Below are 9,088 nucleotides of genomic sequence, written 5' to 3'. Positions count from 1 at the left end.
GTGGCTAACTACATTATTTTCCATTTCCATGTATTTTTGTCTGTTCTAATTCCAAAATATATCTCAAATTAGTCTTCTTTCTCTATTTTTCCCTCCATTAAAAAAACAAAACAAAACACAAATGGCAGAGATGACTTCCAGTATGGAATTTTTCTGCTATATACAATGCTACCTCTTTTTGCCATGAGAGGAGGCTCTTGTGGTGAAAGTGGCCTCCCATTGTAAATGGGAAATCCCATTGTAAAAACGATTTGCTTTTTCCTATAAGTTCTTGGCCATTGCTCAAAATATAGCAATCTACTATTTATTGTTAAGATTTCAGTAACACTGGGGGAGGATTAGCACTCTCTTTGACAAGGATGGAAGAGGACTTTGGGCCTGACAACATGAATACTGTTGGTTTTTTGCAGGTTAAGATTTTATAGATCTTCTCAAATCTAGCTTTTGGTTTCATTGATTTTCTCTGTTATTTAGCTGTTCTCATTTTTTGTCTTTATTACTTCCTCCCTTTGTGCTTACTTTGGGTTTAATTTTCTCTTCTTTTTCCTAGTTTATGAAAGTGGAAGCTTAAAACATTAAAAGATTTCAGTTTGTCTTTTCCACACTGAAGCTGAAAGTGTTTTGAAATACAGCAGGCAGGCACACCAGTCTTAGGAGGATTATGTCCAAATATTCATATAAACGTTTTGGCCATAGAGAGCTTAAAGAGAGTCTATTAAAAAAAAAAGTGTTGACAGTCCTTTAGAAATGTACGTCTAGCCCGGTCAGTGTGGCTCAGCAGTTGAGCATTGGCCTATGACCCAGGAGATTGTGGTTCAATTCCTGGTCAGGGCACATGCCAGGGTTGAGGGCTCGGTCCCCAATAGGGGGCGAGCAGGAGGCAGCCTATCGAAGACTCTCATCGTTGATGTTTCTCTCTCTTTCTCTCCCTCTCCCTTCCTCTCTCCGAAATCAATAAAGACATATTAAAAATAAATTTTAAAAAAAAAGTACATCTATTAGGACGTTTATCTTTTTAATCCTTAAAAAAACTACAAAAGCAGTAACACACTATAGAAAAATTTAAAATACAGCTAAGCAAAAATAAGAAAAATAAAACAGCATAATGCCACCATCCAGAGATTATAGATGATAACATTTCAGTGGGTATCCTTCTACATCTTATTACACACACACACCACGTATTTGATCAAAGCAAGAACACACTGTAAACATTCTTCATAGTATGCTTTTTTCACTTAACACTATTTACCTTCCAAGGCAATACATTTTCATCTCATCTAGATTCAAATCTTCCCAGTTGTCTCAAAAATGTCTCCTGCAGCTTGTCTGCCTGAACCAGCATCCAATCTAGAAACAGGTATTGATTCTGATTATATATCTTGTCTCTTTTTAAAATTTATTAATTATTGTATTATTTTCTTTTTTACTGTTGACTCTTTTACAGATGTCCCCCATTTCCCCTTACCTCCCACCACCCTGCCCCCCCCCTCCCCGGGCCTTCACCACATTATTGTCTCTGTCCGTGGGCTATGCATATATGCATACATAGCCTTGGGTTGATCTCTTCTCGCAGTCCCAACCCTCCTCCCCTCTGAGACCTGTCAGTCTGTTCCATTTATCCATGCCTCTGGTCCTAGTGTTACTTTGTTCATCAGCTTATTTTGTTCTTTTTTTTTTTTAATCATCACCAGCGGATATTTTTTCCATTGCTTTTCAGAGAGAGAGAGAGAGAGAGAGGGAGGGAGGGAGGGAGGAAGGGAGAGAAACATTGATGTGAGAGAGGTACATCGATTGGTTGCTTCCCACACTTGCACCAATCAGAGCCGAGCCTGCAACGGAGGTACGTGCCCTTGACCAGAATCAAACCCGGGACCCTTCAGTAGCTGGCTGATGCCCTAACCACTGAGACAAATAGGTAGGGCTATTTTGTTCTTTAGATTCCACGTATAACTGAAACCATGTGATACTTGTCTTTCTCTGACTGCCTTATTTGACTTAGCATAATAATCTCCAGATCCATCCATGCTGTTGCAGAGTAAGAGTTGCTTCTTTTTTATGGCCATGTAGTATCCCATGGTGTAAATGTACCACAGCTTTTTTATCCACTCCTCTACTGATGGGCATTTGGGCTGTTTCCAGATTTTGGTTATTGTAAGTAATGCTGCTGTGAACATAGAGGTGACTAAGTTCTTTCTGATTGGTGTTTTGGGATGCTTAGGATATATTCCCAGAAGGATCGCTGGGTCAAAAGCCAGTTCCATTTTTAATTTTTGTAGGAACCTCCATACTGTTTTCCATAGTGGCTGCCCCAGTCTGCATTCCCACCAGCAGTGTACCAGGGTTCCCCTTTCTCCACACCCTCACCAATCCCTTTTCTCATGATGCCAATTTGTTGAAAAGACCAGGGCAGCTGTCCTGCAGAACATCCTCTTCTGAATTTTTCTGGTTGCTTGTTTATGGTGTCCGTTAAGTGTGGTCACTGTACCTCCTATATTAAGGTAAACTGAAAGTTTGGCCTAATGGTTTGATAATTTTGAGGTATGCATTTTTTTGCTAGGACACATCAGTTTGTATCAAATCAAGAGCTATATGATATGTGTATATCTCCTGTCGTGAAAATTTGACCACTAAAGTTATAGTGATTATAGTCAAATCTTTACACCTTTTTTTTTTTAAAACATATCTTTATTGATTTCAGAGAGAGGAAGGGAGAGGGAGAGAGAGAGAGAGAGATAGAAACATCGATGATGAGAGAGTGTCATTGATCGGCTGCCTCCTGCGCACCCCCTGCTGGGGATCGAGCCCACAACCCGGGCATGTGCCCTGACCGGGAATCGAACTGCAGTCTCCTGGATCCTAGGTAGATGCTCAAATGCTGAGCCACGCCTGGCTGGGCTCTTTACGCTTTCCCCCCCAACTTCATTTATAAATAGTTTGAAAGTACAGCAAAATTGAAAGAATAGTACAATGAACATTCAGGTACCCTAGAATGAACAACTGTTAATATTTTGCTATCTTTACCTATACATGTATAAAAATATTTCTCACTGAACCATTTGAATGTAAGTTGCAAATATCAACAACTTTACCCCTAAATGTTTCAGAATGCATCACATTAACATGATGACATTCTCCTTTTATGGCCATATCATTTTGACCCTATGAAATTGAGCAATTATTCCAAAATATCATCTAATATTGAGTCCATATCTAAATTCCCTTAATTGTCCCCCAAACTTCTTTTAAGATTTTTTAAAACCGCCCAGCAGTGCATGGCTCAGCGGTTGAGTGTCGACCTAGGATCCCAGCGATCAGGGTTCGATTCCCGGTCAGGGCACATGCCTGGGTTTCGGGCTCGATCCCCAGTCGGGGCTGTGCAGGAGGCAGCCGATCAATGACTCTCTCATCATTGATGTCTCTCTCTCTCTCTCCTTCTCCTTTTCTCTCTCTGAAATCAATAAAGATATATTTAATAATAAAAAAAAGATTTTTTAAAACCAAGATTCAATCAAGATCTAATCATTGCATTTGGTTAAGATGTCTCTTTAGTCTCTTTTTTTAAAATGATTTTTTAATTTTTCAATTACAGTTGAAATACATTATTATATTAGTTTCGGGTGTATACTCAGGTGACTAGACATTACATAACTTAGTGATCATCCTGACAAATCTTGCACCCATCTGACACCATACATAGCTATTAGAATATTATTGACTATATTCCCTATTCTGTACTTTACATTCCCATGACTATTCTATAAACAACTAATTTGTATTTTTACTCCCTTCACCCTTTTCACCCACCCCCAATCCCCTCACATCTGTCAATCATCAAAATGGTCTCTGTATCTATGAGTCTGTTTCTGTTCTGCTTGTTCATTTTGTTTTTTAGTTTCAATTGTTGATAGATATGTATTTAATGCCATTTTATTGTTCATATTTTTATCTTTTTTTCTTCTTCTTCTTAAAGAAGATCCTTCAACATTTCATGTAATACTGGTTTGGTGGTGATGAACTCCTTTAGCTTTTTCTTATTATTTTAATCCTCACCTGAGGATATTTTTCTATTGATTTTCAGAGAGAGTGGAAAGGAGAGAGAGAGAGAAAGAGAGAGAGAGAGAGAAAGAGAGAGAGAAACATCAATGTGAGACACATCAATTAGTTGCCTCCCACACGCACTCCAATCTGAGGCTGGGGATCGAGCCTGCAACCAAGGTATGTGCCCTTGGCCGGAATTGAACCCAGGACCTTTCAGTCCACAGGCTGACACTCTAAGCATTGAACAAAACTGCCTAGGGCTCCTTTAGTTTTTTCTTATCTGGGAAGCTCTTTATCTGTCTTTTGCTGGGTAGAGTAATCTTGGTTGTAGGTCCTTGCTCTTCATCACTTTTAATATTTCTTGTCACTCCCTTTAGGCTGCCAAGTTTCTGTTGAGAAATCAACTGACAGTCGTATGGGTGCTCCCTTGTAGGTAACTAATTGCTTTTCTCTTGCTGCTTTTAAGATTCTCTCTGTGTCTTTAACCTTTGGCATTTTAATTATGATGTGTCTTGGTGTGGGCCTCTTTGAGTTCATCTTGTATGGGACTTTCTGTGCATCCTGGACTTTAATGTCTTTTTCCTTCACCAAGTTAAGGAAGTTTGCTGCCATTATTTTTTCAAATAGGTTTTCAATTTCTTGCTTTCTCTCTTTTTCCACATCACTATGATGTGAATGTTGGTATACTTGAAGTTGTCCCAGAGACTCCTTACACTATCCAAAATTTTTTTGGATTTTTTATTTTTGCTGTTCTGATTGGGTGTTTTTTGTTTCCTTACATATCAAATCACTGATTTGATTCTTGGTGTCATCTACTCTACTGTTGATTCTAAATTATTCTTCATTTCTGACTGGCCCTTTTTTATGCTGTTGAGGTTCTCACCGAGTTCATTGAATATCCTTAGTTAAGTGTTTTGAACTCTGCATCTAGTAGATTGCTTGTCTTCATTTTGTTTATTTTTTTCTGGAGTTTTGTTCTGTTCTTTCATTTGGGACATATTTCTTTGTCTCCTCATTTTGGCAGCCTCCCTGTGTCTGTTTCTATGTATTAGGTAAAGTTGGTATGTCTTGGTAGAGAGGCCTAATGCAATAGGTGTTCTGTAGGGTCCAGTGGCACAGCCTCCCAGATCACCCAAGCTGGGGACTTGTGGTACGCCTCCCCAGGTGGGCTGTTTGCACCATTCCCTTGTAGTTGAAGCTTGATTGCTATTGGCACATCAATGGGAGGGATTTATCCCCAGGCTGATCAGCTGCCAGGACTGGCTACAACCAACCACCATTGACCTCCAACCACTGTGGAGGATCAGCTGTGCAGGTGCCTGCCCCACAGAGCAGGACTTACTTCAGTGGGGTTCTGGTGCCCTCCGAGTCTGCCCCTTGAGTGTGTCATTTGTGGAGGTGGTTGGGTGGTGGTGCTTCGATGTGATCTGAAACTGTCATCAGGTGTGCTGGCTCTGTGGCTTCCCAGGAGGTGCAGGCCAAGGTCAGCCACTGCCTGTATTCTGCCTGAGGGCCACCTGGCATGAACTATGAAGCCATCTATAGATGGTTGCTACTTGTGTTGGACTTGGATGTGCCCAGGAGAGTCCAAGCTGTGAACCAAGGCCAGCTGCTGCTAGTGCTGGACCTGGGGCCACATAGTGAGTGGTAGGGGACATGCTGAGGACAGATGCTGCTTGTTTGAGAGATTTTAGGAAAATCTGAAGCATGAGCCAAGACAGGCCATTTGTATAGAAAAGACACCGGAAACAGCTTGGGTGGACCAAAAAGTTAGATGGGGAGGGCCCTCAGGGAGTCACCAGGATGGAGCAAACAGTGGCCAGGTTGATGGAGTCTCAGATATGGCACCAGTCTGATGGCTCTGTCGGGGGACGGCTTATCAAAGAAACAATGACCTCTGCCAGCACTTCTGTGAGAGAAAGCTGCCCTCCAAGCTCTTGCCCTGATGCCAGACAATTCAGTTCCTCTTGTCAATGTAAGAAACATTCAAAACTGTAGAGAATTTTTGTGAGTCTATTTGAGCCAAACTTATGATAACTGCCAGGAAGCAAAATCTCAACAGAGTGAAAAAATGCTCCAGAAAAATGGCAGTTTTGCACCCTATGTTATACATTACAATCAAAAGAGAAGATGTAAGTTGATTATGTGAAATCTATTGGTGATAGATTAGGGAGGCACGAGAAAGCAAAGCAGGGGAACATCTGGGTTTGGATAAAAAGTAAAATTATAGACATATGCTTCTTTTATATAGGTGGGTACAGGATAGTTAACAGTCAACAGTTAACATGATAATAATAACAATGAGGGAATTTGTGGTCTTCACTCTGGTGCAGAGCCTGTGCTTTGAGGGGCCCGAAAAAGGAAACTAGTTTAACATTCCACAGGTATGTTATTGTAGATGCAAAAAGACAATAATTATTTTTTTTTAAATATATCTTTATTGATTTCAGAGAGAGAAAGGGAGAGGGAGAGAGAGAGAAACATCAATGATGAGAGAGTCATTGATTGGCTGCCTCCTGCACGCCCCCAACTAGGGATCAAGCCGCAACCCGGGCATGTGCCCTGACCGGGAATCGAACCCTGATCGCCTGGATCCTAGGTCGATGCTCAACCACTGAGCCACGCCTGGCCGGGCAATAATCTTAAATAATGTAAAGATTGACTTTTGTCAGGGAAGATTCTAGACCAGGACAGGACTATCTGCCATAAACTGCTTTTAGTTAAAAAGTTTTAATTGTAGACCATCCTATGTGGTTAATAATTTATTAATTTCTTTAATAAATAATTTCACAACATTTTTTTAAAACTACTACCTTGTCACCCTGGCTGGTGTGGCTCACTTCGTTGAGCATCATCCCATTTACCGAGAAGTCACTGGTTTGATTCCCAGTCAGGGCACATGCCCCGGTTGCAGGCTTGAGTCCCGGTAGGGGGTGTGCAGGAGGCAGCTGATCAATATTTCTCTCTCTCATTGATGCTGTTCTCTCTCTTCCTCTCCCTTTCTCTCTCCCTAAAATCAATAAAAACATATCAAATAAATAAATAAATAAAATTAGTACCTCGTCACAAAAACATAATTGGGAAACACTAATATAAGGTCTATTTGATAGAGTGACCAATCATTCCATGTTGCCCAGGAGTGAGGGGGTCCTCTGATGTAGGACTTTCAACCAGCAAAATACCATGCAAATAAGAATCAGTGACTGGTCACCCTTGGAGAGCTATTAATAATGTGGAGGAAATAGTTGTATAAATGATTGATTAAAATCATAACCTGGTTCTGCCCATTTTCATTATATCAAGTAATTGTTTATATACTTATACTTTTAAAACTAAACTGTCTGAACTGTACATTTATTATGCATCTAAATATAAGATGCATGCTTGGGAAAATATCATAACTAAAATCCCATGTCTTAACTCCTCCAACTTAAAAAAATAATAATAGAGCAACATCTTACATCAGCCTTCTATTACTTAATGTTACATCATTGTAAAAAATCATACCCTAAACTGACAACCACTGCAATACATGAGCTATATAGAAACAGCACCAGGGCAAGTGAGGCCAAGACAGGTACTGGGTGATTTTGTGCCTCACTGAGGAAAAAGAAAACTAAAAATGGACAAAGGAGATCCTACGAATCCGAGGAGCAAAATGTCATTATATGCATTCTTTGTGCAAACCTGCTGGAGGAACACAAGAAAAAGCACTTATGCCCGGCTGGGCGTGGCTCAGCGGTTGAGCATTGACCTAGGATCCAGGAGATCAGGGTTCGATTCCCGGTCAGGGCACATGCCCTGGTTGCTGGCTAGGCAGCTGATCAGTGACTCATCATTGATGTTTCTATCTCTCTCTCTCTCCCTCCTTTCCTCTCTCTGAAATCAATAAAGATATGTTAGAAAAAACACACACAAAACCCCCCCAAAAAACCACTTAGATGCTTCATTTACCTTCTGAGCTTTCCGAAAAGTGCTAAGAGGTAAAAGACTATGTCTGCTAGAGAAAGGAAACTTTGAAGATATGTCAAAGGCAGACAAGACCCATTATAAAAGAGAAATGAAAACCCATAATCTTTCTAAAGGGTAAACAAAAAAGAAGTTCAAAGATCCCAATGCACCCAAGAGGCCTCCTTAAATCTTTTCATTGTTCTGACTATTGCCCCCAATTCAAAGAACATCCAGTTTATACATGGTGTCCCAAAAAATGTATACACACTGTAACAGCTGAGAGCTCAATTTTGAAAATAAAATGTATTTAATAAACACTGCTTTTATAATTATTCAAAGTGTGTGTATACATTTTTGGGGGACATCCTATGTATTGGTGATGCTGCAAAGAAACTGGGAGACATGTGGACTAACACTGCTGCAGATGACAAGCCATGTTCATAAGGCTGCTAAGCTGAAGGAAAAACATATTCTTGCATAAGGCTATGTGCCTAAAAAGGGAGTCATTAAGGCTGAAAAAAAGCAAGAAAAAGGAGGAAAAGAAGAAAGATGAAGAGACAGAAGAGATAAATAAGTTAGTTCTAATTTTTTGGTCTGTAAAGCACTTAACCTCCCTTTACACAACTCACTCCTTTTAAAGAAAAATAATGAAATGTAAGGCTACGCAAAATTTGTTTTTAAACTGTACAGTATCTTTTTTGGTATAGTTAACATACTACCAAATGAGTTCAATGCTAGCTAGCCCTGTCCTGGTGGTATTTTCAATAGCCACTCACCTTGCGTGTGGTATGGGGGCTGTAAACTGGCACTGAAGTTTAAAGCAGGTTCTTGTTGGTGCACAGGACAAATTAGTTATGTAAGGATGGTAGTTTTTCACCTTTATTTGTCTCTGATGCCTCTTATACGAATTAATTGCTGTTCTGTTAACTGAATACCAGTTTGTAATCCACCCCAAAAAAGTTGCAGTTGTTTTGACATTCTAAATGCCTATAAATAAATACAATTTTGTTATTTTAAAAAAAATCATACTCTAAATCTATATTTTTCCTTAGATAATCTTATCTGCTGCACAAAACACAATTATTCTTTTAAAATG

General features: G+C 39.9%; 1 pseudogene; it reads left to right on the top strand.

Annotated features, from left to right (window-relative positions):
* Positions 1–315: 315 nt before the first annotated feature.
* LOC148093211 (U6atac minor spliceosomal RNA) lies at positions 316–423 on the top strand (annotated as a pseudogene).
* The last annotated feature ends 8,665 nt before the right edge of the window (positions 424–9,088 follow it).

This window comes from Miniopterus natalensis, chromosome 4, assembly GCF_054644295.1.
Source record: "Miniopterus natalensis isolate mMinNat1 chromosome 4, mMinNat1.hap1, whole genome shotgun sequence".
Taxonomy (NCBI): domain Eukaryota; kingdom Metazoa; phylum Chordata; class Mammalia; order Chiroptera; family Miniopteridae; genus Miniopterus; species Miniopterus natalensis.
The sequence above is the reverse complement of the archived record's forward strand: the minus strand, read 5'-3'. Positions and strand labels throughout refer to the sequence as shown.